Here is an 18,727-nt window from a genome sequence, read left to right as displayed (position 1 = left end):
TTATAAAATAAAATAAAATAAAATAAAATAAAATTTCACCAATTCTACCATATCAAAACATCACATTCAGATGTCGCTCAGCTCTCCTTGTCACTAAGAGTACATAACTCTTTCATAGCTAACCATAAAACACTGCAAACCCCTTCAAGCAGTTACCCAATATTCAACACTTTATGTGCTTCATTTTGGGGTTTTCCCAACACTGCTTTGACCCAACCTTTAAACAGTAAAATAAAATGCACAAATATTTACCATAACAATTTGTAATTATTCAATTTTACATGTATTACATAAAATTTATAAAATGAGAGGAAAAAAACACATGTGATTCTACCACACTAACAACTTATTTTGGTATACTTCCACATTTCATTTATTTTCATTTGTATTTTGTTTCAGAACTGTAATTGTTCAGAACTGTAATTGTAATCAAACTGTATGTATGATTTTGGTATTTGGCTTTTTTTCCCAACTATACCATAATCATCTTTCCATGTGTCTATATGTCCCAACGGCACTTTTCATTATAATGATTTCACTGTTGCTAGAGATTATGGTTGTCTCCAATATTTAGCTACTATAAATAATGCTGCAATAAACATGGTCATATAGTAAGTTTTGCATATTTTATATTATATTCTCAGGTTAGATTCATAGCCTTCCCTAAGGTATCATGAAAAAGGTGGTACTTGACTCAAAAGATAGAATTTTGTTTTGTTTTGTTTTAAAGATTTTATTTATTTATTTGACAGAGACACAGAGAGAGGGGGAACACAAGCAGGGGGAGTGGGAGAGAGAGAAGCACACTTCCCGCCGAGCAGGGAGCCAGATGCAGGGCTCGATCCCAGGACCCTGGGATCATAACCTGAGCCGAAGGTAGACACTTAATGACTGAGCCACCCAGGCGCACCCCCCCTTTTTTTTTAAACAGATATTTATTCTCTCACGATTCTGGACACTAGAAGTCTGGAATCAAGGTGTTGATTTCACCTTGCGTATTCCTAGCTTCTGGTGGGAAGCATTAAACATCAATCCTTGGTTCTTTTTTTTTTTTTTTAAGGTTTTATTTATTTATTTGAGAGAGAAAGCGCATGCAAGCAGGGGGAGCTGCAGAGGGAGGAGAAGCAGGCTCCCTGCTGATAAGGGAGCCCAATGCAGGGCTCAATCCCGGGATCACAACCGGAGCCAAAGGCAGACACTTAACCGACTGAGCTACCCAGGCACCCCAGGATAGAAGATTCTGAATAGAGAGGAGAAAGAACACACAAGACCCTGAATCTGAGCTCTGTGGAAAATAAAGAATGGCTCAGTTTGGCTGGTGCTTTGTATATCTCTATAAATGAAAACAATAAGAATAAAAATTGGAAATGGGTTGAAACAAGATAATGAAGGAAGTTTATTACGTAGACAATGAAGCAGAGGACACCCGGCTGGCTCAGTTGGTAGAGCAGGCAACTCTTGATCTCAGGGTTGGGAGTTCAAGCCCCACACTGAGCATAGAGGTTACTTAAAAATAAAATCCTTGGGGCGCCTGGGTGGCTCAGTTGGTTAAGCAACTGCCTTCAGCTCAGGTCATGATCCCAGGGTCCTGGGATCGAGCCCCGCATTGGGCTCCCTGCTCCTTGGGGAGCCTGCTTCTCCCTCCCCCTCTGCCTGCTGCTCCCTCTGCTTGTGCTCTCTCTCTCTCTCTGCGTCAAATAAATAAAATCTTTAAAAAAAATAAATAAATAAAATCCTTGAGGGGTGCCTGGGTGGTACAGTCAGTTAAGCATCTGCCTTCGGCTCAGGTCATGGTTCCAGGGTCCTGGGATCAAGCCCCACATCAGGCTCTGCATTCAGTTCTCTGCTCAGCCAGGAGTCTGCTTCTCCCTCTCCCTCTGTGATCTCTCTCGCTTTCGCTCTCTCTCAAATAAATAAATAAAATCTTTAAAATAAATAAATAAGGGGTGCCTGGGTGGCTCAGTCATTAAGCGTCTGCCTTCGGCTCAGGTCATGACCCTGGGGTCCTGGGATCAAGCCCCTCATCGGGCTCTCTGCTTGGCCGGAAGCCTGCTTCTCCCTCTCCCACTCCCCCTGCTTGTGTTCCCTCTCTCGGTGTCTCTCTCTGTCAAATAAATAAATAAAATCTTTAAAAATAAATACATAAAATAAAATAAATCAAATCAAATCCTTGAGGGGCACCTGGGTGGCTCAGTCAGTTAAGCATCCAACTCTTGATCTCAGCTCAGGTCTTGATCTCAGGGTCATGAGTTCAGCCCCCAGAGAGGGCTCCACTAATTTAAATAAACAAGTAAGTAAGTAAGTAAGTAAGTAAGTAAGTAAATAAATAAATAAATAAATAAATAAATAAAATCCTTTGGGGAAAAAAGGAGATAATGAAGGGTAACTAAAGTGTTTTTCTATTCTGAATAATGCATGGGTTAATGTAATTTATAGGTATTTCACAAAATTAATAAAAATCTTAAGTGACTCTGAATGTGTAAATAGTACTTGTAACATTTTTTATCTGGAGATCTATCTTAAATCATAAAATTATAAAATATTCTCTATACCAGAACTTTTGTTAACCTTCAATCTTTTTCAGAATTCCCCTTCCTATTCTGGTTTAATATCTACCAATCTTAGCCAACAGGTAGAGCTGAGAGCTTATAGAGAAAAGATACATAGCATCATCATTTTGTTATGACTACAATGGAAAAGGAAGAAAAACAGTATCAGCCCTAGCCAATAAAGCAAAGTAGACACATGTACACATTTTTCAGTTGTTTTCTTATTGTAAGAAATGTTATCTTAATTTTAAAAACACCTTTTTAAGGGGCACTTGGGTGGCTCAGTCGGTTGGGCATCTGACTGTTGATTTCAGCTCAAGTCATGATCTCAGGTCTTGAGATGGAGCCCCAACTCGGGCTGTGCACTGGGCATGGGGCCTGCTTGGGATTTTCTCTCTCCTTCTCCCTTTGCCCTACCCCCAACCTGGCTCAGGCTCTAAAAAGAAAAGAAAAAGAAAACACCTTTTCAAGAGTTGATGTCTCATTTTATTTATTTTTAAAGATCTTATTTATTTATTTATTTGACAGAGAGAGAGCACAAGCAGGGGAAGCAGCAGGGAGAAGGAGAGGGAGAAGCAGGCTCCCTGCCAAGCAGAGAGCCCCACACGGGACTCCATCCCAGGACCCTGGGATCATGACCTGAGCAGAAGGCAGATGCTTAACTGACTGAGCCACCCAGGCGCCCCTGACATCTCATTTTAACGAAGTAAAAAACCTTGCAAAATAATTAACATCCAGCGAAATGTGAAATTTTAAAATGATTTTGCAGAAACTTGATTGGGTATTATAGTCAACAAGCAAATAAAATTACGAGAAGTTCTTTCTTTCTGTTTCAAAAGTTTTAAAATAAAGGAGAGGTGCTAGCAAAGAAACAATGATTTGCAATGCAAGCACAAAGCTGAAAGGCAGCCAGATAGACTTACCTGAATCAGCTCACCTCAGAACACTAAATCCTAAGCTATCACGAGGGATGACAAGAAGCTACCTGATTTACACTTCAGAACTCTAAACTAGCTCTGCAGTTGTCAGTACCAGATACTTCTAGAAATGAAATGTGAGTAGAACTGTTTAAATGCCTAGTTAAGCAGCAGTTAGACCTCCAGATACTCTCCATTCTCTATGCACCTGGGTGACTGTACTTGCTCCATGCCAGCAGAAGAATTGAGATTTACTATCAGGTAAAAATGTAAAAGAGAATAATTGGCCTATGGGAATACTTAGCATTTGAGAGCAGGAACATCAAACTGAAAAGAGAGGGAACTGTGTAAAAGTTTGCACAGTGAATTCTGCAACCTCAAATCTTCCTCTACCCACTCCCCAAATTCTGGCAACCAAATCTATACCTCCCAGCAGGAAATGGAAAGATCCTTCTCTGGGAAATCTGACAAACCAAAGGTAAAAATATATAAAAAAAGGGAAGTTATCAAACCCAATCCCAGCAAGATCACCCATTTTTAACCAATGGTGAAGCCAACAGTCCAAAACCTCACAATGACTACAAGATTAGGAGAAAGCTAAAGAAAGCCTCTAACATGGGAGATTAAAACTAAAACAAAGGTGGGGAGGGGAAGCTAGAAGAAAAAGACTTATTCAAGGAAACAAAAGCATTTTTTAATATCAGTAATATCTTTAGAGACGTAAGAGAAAATATTGCAACCATAAAAAACAAGAACCAAATGTTATGAAAAGGAGTATTAAGAGACAAAAAGAGCTGTTGAAATATTTTTAATGGCAGAAATGAAAAGGAGATGGAAGAAAAAGGGAAGAAACTAACAGAACAGTAAAAAGAATAACAACTACAACAAAAGCCAGGGACACCTGGGTGGCTCAGTTGGTTAAGCATCTGCCTTTGGCTCAAGTCATGATACCAGCGTCCTGGGATCAAGCCCCGCATGTGGCTTCCTGCTCAGTGGGAAATCTGCTTCTCCCTCTCCCTCTGCCCCTCCCCGCTGCTCATATTCTCTATCTTACTTGCAGGCTCGCTCTCTCTCTTTCTCTCTCCAAGTAAATAAATAAAATGTTAAAAAAAACAAACAAACAAAGAGATGAAAACAGGGCTTCCAAAAAGAGAAGAGAAACAGTGGAGAATGGAAGGACTTAAGTTCACAAGCTACCAGTTTAGAAGAGCCTACTGAAGGTCTAGAATAATGAATACAAAAAGACCCACTAAAAGGCATGAAGTTTCAAAAAACAGGAACACATGTAAGATCCCAAAAGCTCTGTGTGAGGGAAAAAAACACCACACAAAAGACTGGGAATCAGAGTAGCACTAGACCCTCCGCAATCCTGAAATCTAAAAAACAAGGGATCGATAACTTCAAACTTCTGAGGGAAAATTATTTCTGGTTAATCCAAATCATCAATCAAGAATAAAACATTTCAGACATGCAAGGCCTCAATAACATTACTTCCTTTGTACCCTCCCTTACTCAAGATGCCCCTGGAAGATATGCTTCAACAAAATTAAGGAAAAAAATAAGAGGTGAGATCCAAGAATAAAGAGATCTAACACACGGAAGAGAAAAAAAGGGAATCCTCAGAATGATGGGGGAAGATAAATTCCAGGATATCAGTGGTGCATCACAGAAAACAATCAATATAGATTAAAGCATCTCAAAAGGCCCAAGGAGAGAGATCTTCAAGAAGATAAGGCTGGTGGAGAGATTTTAGGTAAGTGTCAAAATTAGTTGAGTTTGAATTAATGATAAGCAATAGGAAACTAAGCAAAGAAACAACAACAAAAGATTATTAAGTTCATTTACATAGTCAAAATGAAAGCACTGAATACTGACTTCACCAAAACTACAGTGTAACAAGATAATGGGAAGATGCCAGGTGAGCGGGAAGTGTGTCTGAGCAGGCAAATATAATAGGTTAGGTGAAAGTCAATCCCCATTTTCATGACAAGAAATCAAGAAATAGAGTCAAATATTTTTAACCAAAAAAATAGTAATAAGATTTATTTACAGATATGGAGGTATATTAGTTAGGGTTAGGTTGGGCTGCAGGAGACCAAAACCTCAAGAGCTTAAAATGGAAATATTTTTTCTCTTTCACATAAATGAAGTAATTCTAGGACTGGTATGGAGAATCCATGATTATCCTTTCATTATACAATCTTTAATATATAGCTTTTACTTCCCAGTCCAAGATGGCGGCTCAAGTTCCAACTATAACACCCTTCTTTTTTTTTTTTTTAAGATTTTATTCATTTATTTGTCAGAGAGACAGAGACAGTGCATATGCACAAGCAGGGGGTGTGGCAGGCAGAGGGAGAAGCAGATTCCCCACTGAGCAAGGAGCCCGCTGTGGGACTCCATCCCAGGACCCTGGGATCATGACCTGAGCCAAAGGCAGATTCTTTAACCAGCTGAACCATCCAGGTGTCCCTAACATCCACCTTCTAACCAGCAGGAAAGGTTAATGAAGGCTCTGCTCCTTACTCTTAAAAACACCTCCCAGAAGTCACATATGACTTACTGTTCAGTACTTAGTCATATCACCACAACTAGTTACAAGAAAACTGCAGCATGTCTATATTCCAGGTAGCAATGTACCCAGTTAAAAACCAGAGGTTCCACTTCTGAGGAAGGGGGACAACTAGCAGCCTCTGCCACAAGGAGTAAATATCCAAAGAATCAGCTTTAAAAGTTTCCAGAGTTGCCTCTGGGAATGAGAAAAACAAAAGGCGGTGACAGAGTACTGGAGAACAATACTGGGTTTTTTAATATGCTTCATAGAACTATTTGATTTTAAGCTATATGAATATATAACTTGATTTTTTAAAATTTTTAAAGAATGATGGGGAAAAAGTAAGTAGAAACAGAGCCACAACTTCTGTTTCTGAAAACTTGTCTTTTTTTTTCTTCTCAGGGGGGTGCAACAGATAGAGGTAAGAACTGTATAAAATCAAAAGTAAGCCCTGTCAGTACAGTAGTGCCCAATCTTTAAGGCAGTGATTTTAGCTGCTTAGAATATTTTTTTTTTTAGGCAACACAGGCTCAGGACAGGCCTGGCGGGCAGTGGAACGGAGGGCAAGTCGGAATGTGCTCAGCTGGACGCCACGGCTGCACAGCCATGAACCTGCAGTGGCCGCAGAAGGGCACTCAGCAGTAGCTGGACCAGCAACCCTATCAAGGTGCTCTATTCTGTGCAGAAAAGTAGCTTCAGTCTCTCATGAGAACCCCAGGACATTTATTGGTTGTCTCAGCATCTACCTGACAGCGCAGTATCACAAAGCAGCTCATACACTTCGGTCACAAAAACTGGACAAACCATATGCAGCATGTCTCTTCCTTGTAGCTACATACCATTATGCTGCAAGAAGGCATCAGCAGGCTCTTGATGTTCTTGATATGGAGGAGCCAATCAACAAAAGGTTATTTGAGAAATACCTGATGAAAGTGGCTTTAAAGACCCCTCCAATGACGGGAAATGTCACGGTCCTCGAAAAAGAGTTCCATTTATCTCTTAGGAGGGAAAATCTCAGATGCCCTGGATAACCGCACCCTAGCAACCTATACTTACAAAGACATTTTGAAACTCCACGCCTACTGTTTTGAAGCATTTGATCTTTTAATGTCACACTACATGTTGACAGCTCAAGAAGAAAATGAACTTCCTGAGTCATTACCTCTTAGCATGCTCTGTACTGAAGAACAGGAATTGCTATGCTTTCTGTTTGAGAACAAATTTAAAAGTATAATAATCCTAGTGAAACTGTCTTCCCTGATTATGTAGATGGTTTGCAAGAGAATCTGGATGTGACAGTGTCTTTAACTGAGAGACATTATTATAACTGTGATTTTAAAATGTGCTACAAACCAGAGGGCTGGATGGCTCAGTTAGTTAAACATCCGACTCGAATTCCATTCAGGTTATTATCTCAGTGTTGTGAGATGGAGCCCCAGGCAGGGTTCCCCCATGGCATGGAGCCTGCTTAATTAAGATTGTATCTCTCCCTTTCCCCTCCGTGAGCATGCTCTCTGAATGAAAGAAAGAAAGAAAGAAAGAAAGAAAGAAAGAAAGAGAAAGAAAGAAAGAATAGCGCTGCAAGCTTACTTTTGTAGTACGGTAAAAGATCCTTTCCATGCAAACTGTTTACCTGTACATACAGGGACACTTGTGGAACTGAATAAAGCAAATGGACTTTTCTCTTTCTCATTAATTTGTGTGCAATCCAATTGCACTCCAATCAGTTTGCAGCGGGATGCTATTATCTCATGCTTGGTCATAAAAATGAACATGCCAGAGGTATCTCAGCAAAGTAACAACACTTGAGAAGACATACAGCCTCCATGGGTAGCATATAGGCAGTTGTTTGCAGTTGAGAGTGAGCATGACCAGGCTGTGGCTGCTTCATAGGAATGCAGGTGATGAAAGGCTCATTTCCAGTGCTCTACACTGGATTATAATATGGATTGACCAATAATTCAAAATTGGCTAAAAGATTCTTTGGCCAAGCCCTAAGCTTTGCACAACTAAGCATTGCACTGGAACATCCTTTTGTTATACACAAGGTTGGTATGCTTGCATATCAGAATGAAGAATGGAAAATAGCAGAAAAATGGTTTCTTGATGCTTTGGAAAAAATGTAAGCAATTGGGAACAAGGTAACAGTTGACAAATGGGAACCTTTATTGAACAATTTGGGACACGTCCACAAGAAGTTTAAAAAGTCTGCCAAGGCACTGGATTATCACCATCAGGCACTGGTGTTAATTCTTCAGAACTCATCCATCTATTCTGCCATAGGATATATCCACAGTCTGATGGGCAACACTGAAAATGCTGTTATTTCCACAAAGCCCTTAGTTTTAAGCAGTATTTTCTGTTACAGTGCTTGGTTATTGCATTGAAATGTAAATTGGTGATTCTGAAGCTTATATTGGAGCAGACATTAAAAATAAATTAAAATGTTATGACTTTGATGTGCATCAATGAAGACACTAAAAAACGCTATTTCACCTCTATGGGATTTCAGGGAATTTGAAGTAGAAAAACAGATTGCAGAGGAAAGGGGTTTGCACTACTGGAAACCTCAAGGAAAACTCCAGATTCCAGACCTTCCTTGGAAGAAACCTTTGAAACTGAAATGAATGAAAGTGACATGATGTTAGAGACATCTATGTCAGACCACAGTAGATGATTCCAAACAGGTCTCAATTTCATTTTGTCTTGGGGTAAGTCAGTGTTTCCTCACATCCTTGTCATGTCCTAGAATTTCCCATTTCTTATTTTTTTTTAAAGATTTTATTTATTTATTTGACACAGAGAGAGAGAGAGAGAGAGAGTGCACAAGCAGGGGGGAGTGGCTGGCAGAAGGAGAGGGAGAAGCAGGCTCCTCGCTGAGCAGGGAGCCCCACGTGGGGCTCAATCCCAGCACGCTGGGATCATGACCTGAGCCGAAGGCAGATGCTTAACTGACTGAGCCACCCAAGCACCCCGAATTTCTCATTTCTTAACAGGAATCCAGACTACACCTTTACATTTAAGAATGGAGACCTGCCCTAAGAGACTGGATTATACACACCTTTGCAACAGATATTTTCTGATCCTACAAAGTAATTATACATAGAAGAATAAAGAATGTAAACTGCCAAAAAAAATTTTTTTTTCTTTTTTTAAAGCTTCTTTTTGTTCTGGTTGTGTTCCTGATTCTACAGAGAAACAGAAAGTTACAACAAAGAATCTCTAAATCACAGAATCTACCAATACTTAAATATTAATCTATCAATATTAAGAGCACAGTGATTACTTTGGGGGCAGTCTGAAACTGTTTTTGCTAAAGGGCACTTTTTCCCACAAAAGGTAAGAATTACTATTGACCTAAGATATTACTAACAGTGAATCATAGTATAATTTAATTTATCGATACTTTAAGATAATTCATAAATCAAGATTCTCCAACAACGACAAAAAAGCATTTGGTCTTTTGCCCCCTTATCAGGCTGAGTCTGGATGAAAAGCCTAGGAAAGCACTGCATTAAAAAAAAAAAAAACAAATCTACCCGTTTGTCAAATTCTTTAGAGGAACTGGTTATAAATATTTGAAATATAAATAAAAGAGAGAAAAAACAAATACACTGTAGCAAAAGTAGACAAGTTAATGTCACATCTATGAAGATATATTATCCCCACAACATTCCTTTTTCATAAACAAAAAAGAAGAATGCTGAATAATATTAGACTTTCCTAGTTAAGCTGCATCAATATTTTAATGTTTACTTAGATTGATATTATTTCCTCTCATTTTTCAGATTTATTGCTATCTCTAACCATTTCTAAATGCTGTGAACAATGACCAATTTTGTTAAAAAGCTGCTTTTCTGGGGGGAAAAAAAAGTTTGACTAATCCAATTACAGAAAGAAAACTCTGGCCCATGAAACTGAGAGAATTATCTAAGATCATACATAACTAATGGGTAGCAGAGCCATAAACCTGGGTCTCTTCACTCTAATACTGGGGCAACTATGTCAAAAAAGGGAAGCACAACCTCTATTACATTCCCTGGTCAGTAATACCACAAGCAAATCCCTGTTCCTCCCACCCAGCTAATCGATTAATCCCATTTACATCAATGAAGTGCATTATTATGCTTTACTTAAAGGATGTAGGTGGTAGTATTAAGCCATTTGGGCTCTTTCCAATTGCCAGAACTATATGCCAGATTCACTTAAATTACTTCACAACCAGAGTTTAGTGCAAGAATATGTGGGGTAGTGTAGAAGCACAAAAAGACTCCACAATTAGGCCTCACTGAAAACTGGAACACTGATCAGAATAAAATAAAACTGGTATCCAGGGGTGCCTGGGTGGCTCAGTCAGTTAAGCATCTGCCTTTGGCTTGGGTCATAATCTCGGGGTCCTGGGTCAGGCTCCCTGCTTCAGCTCCTATGAACCAAGCCCTTGGATTTCTAGATCTTTTCTGTACCCTTCATAATAACCTACCTCTTTTCCTTGGAACCAATCTCATTTAAATTCAAACAAGGAAAATTTAATTCATTTCACTAAAATGAAGCTAGACAGCTCAGGTGTTAAAAGAATACAGATTGTAGAGAGAATGCTTGGCATTGAATCCCAGGCCCTTGACTCTAAGATGCAAAACTCCAGACAAGTTACCTAAAGCCTCTAATTTCCATCTGTAAAATGGAAATAATTAGAGTATCTCCACATCAGTAAAATCTGATGATGAAATGAGATATTTGTCATGTGCTTTGTGTATCTAGCAAGCACTGAATAAATGTTAGCTATTACTATTAATTTGCATGTACTTCTTTCCTCTCACTCAATATAAAAAATCCTGTCCTTAAGGGCACCTGGCTGGCTCAGTGAGAAGACAATGCAACTCTTGATCTCAGGGTTGTGAGTTCAAGCCCCACACTGGGTGGAGAGATTACTTAAATTAAAAAAAAAAAAGAAAAAAAAACTTATCCTTACACCATAACTGAGAAAGAAGAAAAAAAAAACTTATTTCTGGATGTAAAAATCTGGTAAATATTTTTTAAAAAGTTATTAGTACAAAAAAATAAAAATATAAAACTAAAATAAATAAAAAATAAAAAATTTACGAATACACTGTAACCACAATGTCTTAACTGCAGGGAATCTCTCACCCTTTGTACAATCTGCAGAACTAATAATATCAAATACTCAAAAAATATCTTTGATCCTAATGAAATGATTTTTCCACAGCAGAGTAAAAATGTTGTGTCAATACCAAATATACCTTATCTAAACCACCAACATTTTAAGAGTCCAAAACATAACAACTTTTAAAGGACAACAAAATAAACCCATTTTATAAAATAATAAGTTATTTCTTTTATTCTAAGATTATTATAACTGGAATCAATTTGTAGACCTACTAAAATGACAAGAAATACAAAGAGAACAAATACATAGTAGCTTCTATTGAGTCCTTTTAGTAACAAACAATGTCAAATCCAAAAACAAGTAATCTCATTACCATTTACTGTGTTTTTAACCCCATTAATGCCTGGATCATACTAGATAAACTTCATTTATTCAAATAGTTATTTACTTCCTAAGAATAAGTCATAGTTTTTTGGGTTTTTTTTAAGATTTATTTATTTATTCATTTGAAAGAGAGAGAAAGTCTTTAGCAGACTCTGCACTGAGCGCCGCGGCCCGACGTGAGGCTCAATCCCACAACCCTGAGATCAAGACCTGAGCAGAAACCAAGAGGCAGACGCTTAAGACTGTGCCACCCAGGCATCCCAATTCATAGTTATTTTAAGAATTATTTATCTGGGGTGCCTGGGGGCTCAGTCGGTTAAGCGTCTGTCTTCAGCTCAGGTCATGATTCCAGGGTCCTGGGATCAAGCCCCACATTGGGCTCCCTGCTCAGCAGGGAGTCTGCTTCTCCTTCTCCCACTCACCCTCCCTGCTCTTTCTCTCTCTGTCTCTCTTTCTCTCTGTCAAATAAATAAATAAAATCTTTAAAAAAAAAAAAAAGAATTTACTTGTTTAAAAAAAAATAATTATTTATCTGTATCATTCTCCTCTGATTCGGATAGTTTGGGTTCTCCTGTTCAATACCAAAGAAATTAGATCAACTTTAAAAATCACATCAAAATTTTGAAAGTCCACAATTTTTTTTCGTAATTTGCCCTCACTACCCACAATATGTTAATAAAATTAAAAGTCTACATTACTTTTATTTCAATAAGACTAATTATCTTTTACAGGTAATTGAACCTGTGTCCACTAAAGGCACATCTGGTATAGGAAGAAAGAGCTAATATTAACGAGTACCACCACATACAAAGTAACAACTTGATAATGAAATGACAATCCAATGTTGACATGGACAAATGATTTGAACAAACACTTCACCAATAAGCACAAGAAAAAAACAACCAATGTTATTATCCTTATCACTGGAGAAATCTAGAAATTAAAACCACAGTGAGATATTAGAACACATAACAAAGGGACGCCTGGGTGGCTCAGTCAGTTAAGCGTCTGCCTTCAACTCAGGTCATGATCCCAGGGTCCTGGGATCGAGTCCTGTGTCGGGCTTCTTGCTCGGCGGGGAGCCTGCTTCTCCCTTGGCCTGCCGCTCTCCCTGCTTGTGCTCTCTCTCTGACAAGTAAGTAAATAAAAATCTTAGAAAAAAAAAAAAAAAGAATACATATCACAGAATGGCTAAAATTAAAAAGATTGACAACACAAATATTGATGAGACTGCAGAATCACTGCAATTCTCATACAGTGTTGGTAGGGAAATAAAATGGTACAATCCTTTTGGGAAAAGATGTGGCAGTTTCTTATAAAATTAAGCATATACCCACCTATGACCCAGAAATTCAACTGTTAAATATTTACTCAGGAGAAATGAAAATATATTTTCACGAAAGACTCAAGAATATTGATAGCAGTTTTACTCATTATAGCCAAGAACTGGAAATAGTCCAGGTATCCATCAATAGAAGGGTTAAACTGTTGTTATGGCAAAAAAAAAGAGAAGAAACTTATGATAGATATAACAATTTGGATACATCTCAAAAACTTACTGAGTGAAAGAAGACTTACATAAAAGAGTACATGCTGTATGATTCCACATACATGAAATTCTGGAATGGGCAAAACTAATCTATGGTGAAAAAAAAAAAAAACAGTGACAGTGATTGCCCCTAGGAGGGCAGGGGCAAGAATGGACTGGAAACAGGCAAAAGGGAACATTTTAGGAAAATGGTACTGTACTGTATCTTGAGATAAGGAATTGGGTTATACACTGTATAAAATTTCCAAAAATGTAAACTTAAGATGTGTATCTCATTTTACATAAATTTTACATCAAAAGAAAAAGGGTCAAAAGAACGTTTCATTCTAGAATGTTCATGATATGCAAGCTAAACTAGTCAGGCATTCTGTTATCAACAATTTACTTTGAAATGCATCCAAAAAAAGATGAATAGAGGAATTAAATAAATGGATTAGTATGTAATAAAATATAGTAAAATGTTAAGTATACAACGTAGATGTAGGCATGCGGTGTTCACTGTAAACTTTCAGCCTCGCTGCAGCTTTGCAGTTTTTCATAATCATATGTAGAGAAAAAATTTATCCAATCCCTCAAGGCTCATTTTTTTTTTTTAAAGAATTTATTTTTGGAGTGCCAGGGTGGCTCAGTCGGTTAAGTGTCTGCCTTGGGCTCAGGTCATGATCCTGGAGTCCTGGGATCAAGCCCCACATCAGGCTCCCCGCTCAGTGGAGAGTCGGCTTCTCCCTCTGCCCCTCCCCCTGCTCATGCTCTCATTTCTCTCGCACTCTCTCTCTCAAATAAATAAAATCTTAAAAAAAAAAAAACACACACATTTAAGTCTCCCGTTATGCTCCTTTAAAAATATCAGCATGCATAAGAAATCAGCATTTAGGGGCACCTGGGTGGCTCAGTCAGTTAAGCATCTGCCTTTGGCTGGAGTCGTCATGGTCCTGGGGTCCTGGGATCAAGCCCTGCATCGGGTTCCATGTTCAGGAGGGGAGTCTGCTTCTCCCTCTCCCTCTGCCCCTCCCCCCACTCTCTCTCATTCAATCTCTCAAATAAGTAAATAAAAGATTTTTTTTTTTTAAAATCAACATTTAGGTATGGATAAAAGGAAATAAGCATATATATCATTCATATTTTATAGTAATTTTAATGATAGAAAGGAGGGGAGGTAGGGAAGAAGAGGGGCAGAGGGAGAGGGAGAGAAAGAATCATTTTTTGTAATATTGAACAGTAACATTTTATTTTTTTTAATTAACATATAATGTAGTATTTGTTTCAGGGGTACAGGTCTATGCTTCATCAGTCTTACAAAATACCTAGCACTCACCACAACACATACCCTTCCCCATGTCCATCAGCCAACCACTCCATCCCCTCACCCCCCTCCCTTCCAGCAACCCTCAGTTTGTTTCCTAAGATTAAGAGTCTCTTATGGTTTGTCTCCGTCTCTGGTTTTGTCTTGCTTCATTTTTTCCTCTCTTCCCCTATGATCCTCTGCCTTATTCCCTAAATTCCACATATCAGTGAGATCATATGATAATTGTCTTTCTCTGATTGACTTATTTTGCTTAGCATAATACCCTCTAGCTCCATCCACATCGTTGCAGATGGCAAGATTTCATTTTTGATGGCTGCGTAATACTCCATTGTATATATACACCACATCTTCTTTATCCATTCATCTGTCAATGGACATCTGGGCTCTTTCCATAGTTTGGCTATTGTGGACATTGCTGCTATAAACACTGGGGTGCAGGTGCCCCTTCAGATCACCACATTTCTATCTTTGGGGTAAATACCCAGTAGTGCAATTGCTGGGTCACAGGGAGCTCTATTTTCAACTTTTTTTTTTTTTTTACAGCTTTTTGAGGAACCTCCATACTGTTTTCCAGAGTGGCTGCACCAGCTTGCATTCCCACCAACAGTGTAAGAGGGTTCCCCTTGGGAGAGAAAGAATCTTAAGCAGGCTCCTTGCCCAGCACGGAGCCCTACATGGGGCTCAATCTCACAACCTTGAGATCATGACCTGAGCCAAAATCAAGAGTCAGATGCTTTACTAAGCCACCAAGGTGCCCCTCCACATTTTTATCCCCAAAAGACATGAAGCTAGAAGTATCAGATAAAGCAAATAAATACTCGAGTTTGTTTTTTTTTTAATTTATCTGAACTATCATCTCATAACTCTGGAAGAAACTATTATTTACTTCTATTTAGAGGGGCTGCCCTCACTGCCATGTATGAATGAATAAAAGAATGATTCTTATACTCTTAAAACATTAATGGTAACTATGATTAATTCAAACTACTAAAATGTCAACTAAAAGAAATGCAATAACTTTTACTATTACTAAAAGAAATGCAATAACTTCTAATGGAGTAAACTATGAACTTTATTTTTTTATATATATATCTCACAGATTCATACTTTAATAAGGTACATATACACACATGCAGGCATGTGTGAAAATTTTAGCATACATATCTCTGTCTCTGTGTGTTTATCAAGTTGCATGTTCTATATAAATAACAAATAATTTTCATTTTATTCATTCATTTAATTTCTATAGAATTCAGGTTTTCTCAAATATGCAATTTAAAAATTAGCTTATCTCTAGAAATTAGCTAGGCCAAAGACATTGCATGTTCTCATAAAAGTTTTTCTTTTTTTTTCTTTTTCTTTTAATTGAAATAACACTAGTATAGAACATTATATAGGTTCAGGTGTACAAAATAACAAAAAAAAATTTTTTTAAGAGAGGGAGGGGAGGGACGCCTGGGTGGCTCAGTTGATTAAGCGTCTGCCTTTAGCTCAGTTCATGATCCTGGAGTCCTGGGATCAAGTCCCACATCAGGCTCCTTGCTCAGTGGGGAGCCTGCTTCTCCCTCTGCCTGCCACTCCCCCTGGTTGTGCTCTCTCTCTGAGGAAAGAAGGAAGGAAGGAAGGAAGGAAGGAAGGAAGGAAGGAGAGGGAGGGAAGGAGGGATGGAGGGAGGAAAGAAAGGAAAGGAAAGGGAAGAGAAGAGAAAAGAAAAAGAGAAAGAAAGGGAGAGAAAGGGAGGAAGAGAGAGAGAGAGAGGGAGGGAGGGGAGGGGTAGAAGGAGAGGGAGAAAGAGGGAATCCCAAGCAGGCTCCATGCCCAACACAGGGCTCAATCTCATGACCCTGAGTTTACGACCCAAGCCGAAATCAAGAGTTGGATGCCTAACCAACTGAGCCATCCAGGCACCCTAAGTTTACTACAATTTTACATCTATATATACTACAAAATGATCACCACCAAAAATCTAATTACCAACCACGACCATATGATTGACCCCTTCACCTATTTTGCCCACCTCCCAATTCCCTTCCCCGCTAGTAACCATCAATCTGTTCTCTATGAGTTTCTGTATTGCTTTGTTTATTCTGTTTTCTAAGATTCTACATATTAATGAAATCATATGGTATTTGTCTTTCTCTATCTAACTTATTTCACTTAGGTCCATCCATGTTGTCATGATGGCAAGATTTCTTTTATGGCTGAATAATATTCCATTCTATATACACCACATTTTCTTTATCCATTCATCCACTGATAGACACTTAGGTTGTTTCCACATCTTGGCTGTTGTAGATAATGCTGCAATGAACACACAGTGCCTTTATCTTTCTGAGTTAGTGTTTTCATATTCCTTAGTTAAATATCCAGAAGCGTAATAGCTCAATCATATGGTAGAACTATTCTTAATTTTTTGAAGAATTTCCATACTGTTTCCCACCAACAGTGTACAAAGGTTCCCTTTTTTCCACATCCTCTCAAACACTTATTTCTTATCTTCTCGATGATAGTCATTCTAACAGGTATGAGGTGATAGCTCACTGTGGTTTTGATTTGCATTTTCCTAATAATAGGCATCTTTTCATGTGCCTATTGGCCATCTATATGTCTTCTTTGGAAATCGATCTATTCGGATTCTCTGCCCATTTTTTATTTTTATTTTTTTATTGTTGAGCTGTACGAGTCGTTTTTCTTGTTTTGTTTTTTAAATAATCTCTACACCCAACATGGGGCTTGAATTCATGACTCTGAGATCAAGAGTCACATGCTCCACTGACTGAGCCAGCCAGGTGCCCCAAGTTGTATGAGTTCTTTATATACTTTGGATACTAAATTCTTCTCAGATATATGATTTGCAAGTATCTTCTCCCATTCATTGGGATGTCCTCTCATTCTGATGGTTTCCTTCACTATGCAGAAGCTTTTTGGTTTGAGGTAGTCCCATTTGATTATTTTTGTTTTTGTTGCCCTTGCCTTTGGCATCTGATCCACAAACACACTGCTAAAACTTATGTCAAGGAGTTTGCCACCTATGTTTTCTTCTAGGAATTTTATGATTTCAGGTCTTACATTCAAGTTGTGAATCCATTCTGAGTTAATTTTTGTATATGGTGTTACATAGTGGTCTAGCTTCATTCTTTTGCATTTGGCTAATTAGTTTTCCAACACAATATATTGAAGAGACTGTCCTTCCTCCATTTTAAGTTCTTAGCTCCCTTATCATAAATTAATTGTCCATATATGTGTGAGTTTATTTCTGGGCTCTCAGTTCTGTTCCATTGATCTGTGTGTCTATTTATAATGCCAATATGATACTGTCTGATTATTATAGCTTTGTAGTAGAGTTTGAAATCAAGGAGTGTGATACCTCTGGTTTTGTTCTTTCTCAAGACCATGTTGGCTATTTGGGATCTTTTAGGATTCTGTACAAATGTTACAATTATTTGTTCTAGTTCTGTGAAAAATGCCACTGAAATATTGATAAAAATTGCATTGAGGGGCGCCAGAGTGGCTCAGTCAGTTAAGCATCTGCCTTCGGCTCAGGTCATCATCCTGGGGTCCTGGGATGGAGCCCTGCATCAGGCTCCCCACTCCGTGGGGAGCCTGCTTCTCCCTCTCCGTCTGCTGCTCCCCCTGCTTATGCTCTCTCTCTGTGTCAAATAAATAAAATCTTTCAAAAAATTGCCACTGAATCTATAGATTGCTTTGGGTAGTATGGACAGTTTTAACAATATTAACTCTTTCAATCCATGAGTACAAAATATCTTTCCATTTATTTGTGTCTTCTTTGTTTTCTTTCATCAGTGTCTTACAGTTTTCAGTGTACAGGTGTTTTACCTCCTTGGTTAAATTTATTCCTAGGTATTTTATTCTTTTTGATGCAATTGTAAATGGGATTGCTTTCTTATTTTTTCTTTCTGATATTTCATTATTGGTGTATAGAAATGCAATAAACTTCTGTATATTGATTTTGTATCCTGCAACTTTACTAAACTCATTTATTAGTTCTAACAGATTTTTGGTGGAGACGTTAGGATTTTTTTTTTTGTAAGATTTTATTTATTTATTTGACAGAGAAAGGGAACGCAAGCAGGGGGAGTGGGAGAGGAAGAAGCAAGCTTCCCGCCGAGCAGGGAGCCCAATGCAGGGCTCGATCCCAGGACTCTGGGATCATGACCTGAGCCGAAGGCAGATGCTTAATGACCGAGCCACCCAGGCGCCTGAGACTTTAGGATTTTCTATGAATAGTATCATGTCATCTACAAATATCGAAAGTTTTACTCCTTACTTTCCAATTTCAATGCCTTTTATTTCTTTTTCTTGCCTTACTGCTATGGCTAGGG

General features: G+C 38.3%; 1 protein-coding gene and 1 pseudogene across 4 annotated transcripts in view; one reads left to right on the top strand and one right to left on the bottom strand.

The window, feature by feature from the left end:
• SBF2 (SET binding factor 2) overlaps positions 1-18,727 on the bottom strand; it is a 454,330-nt gene that overhangs the window by 409,165 nt on the left and 26,438 nt on the right. The window lies entirely within an intron of this gene.
• LOC118547574 (cell division cycle protein 16 homolog) lies at positions 6,366-8,697 on the top strand (annotated as a pseudogene).

This window comes from Halichoerus grypus, chromosome 11, assembly GCF_964656455.1.
Source record: "Halichoerus grypus chromosome 11, mHalGry1.hap1.1, whole genome shotgun sequence".
NCBI lineage: Eukaryota > Metazoa > Chordata > Mammalia > Carnivora > Phocidae > Halichoerus > Halichoerus grypus.
The sequence above is the reverse complement of the archived record's forward strand: the minus strand, read 5'-3'. Positions and strand labels throughout refer to the sequence as shown.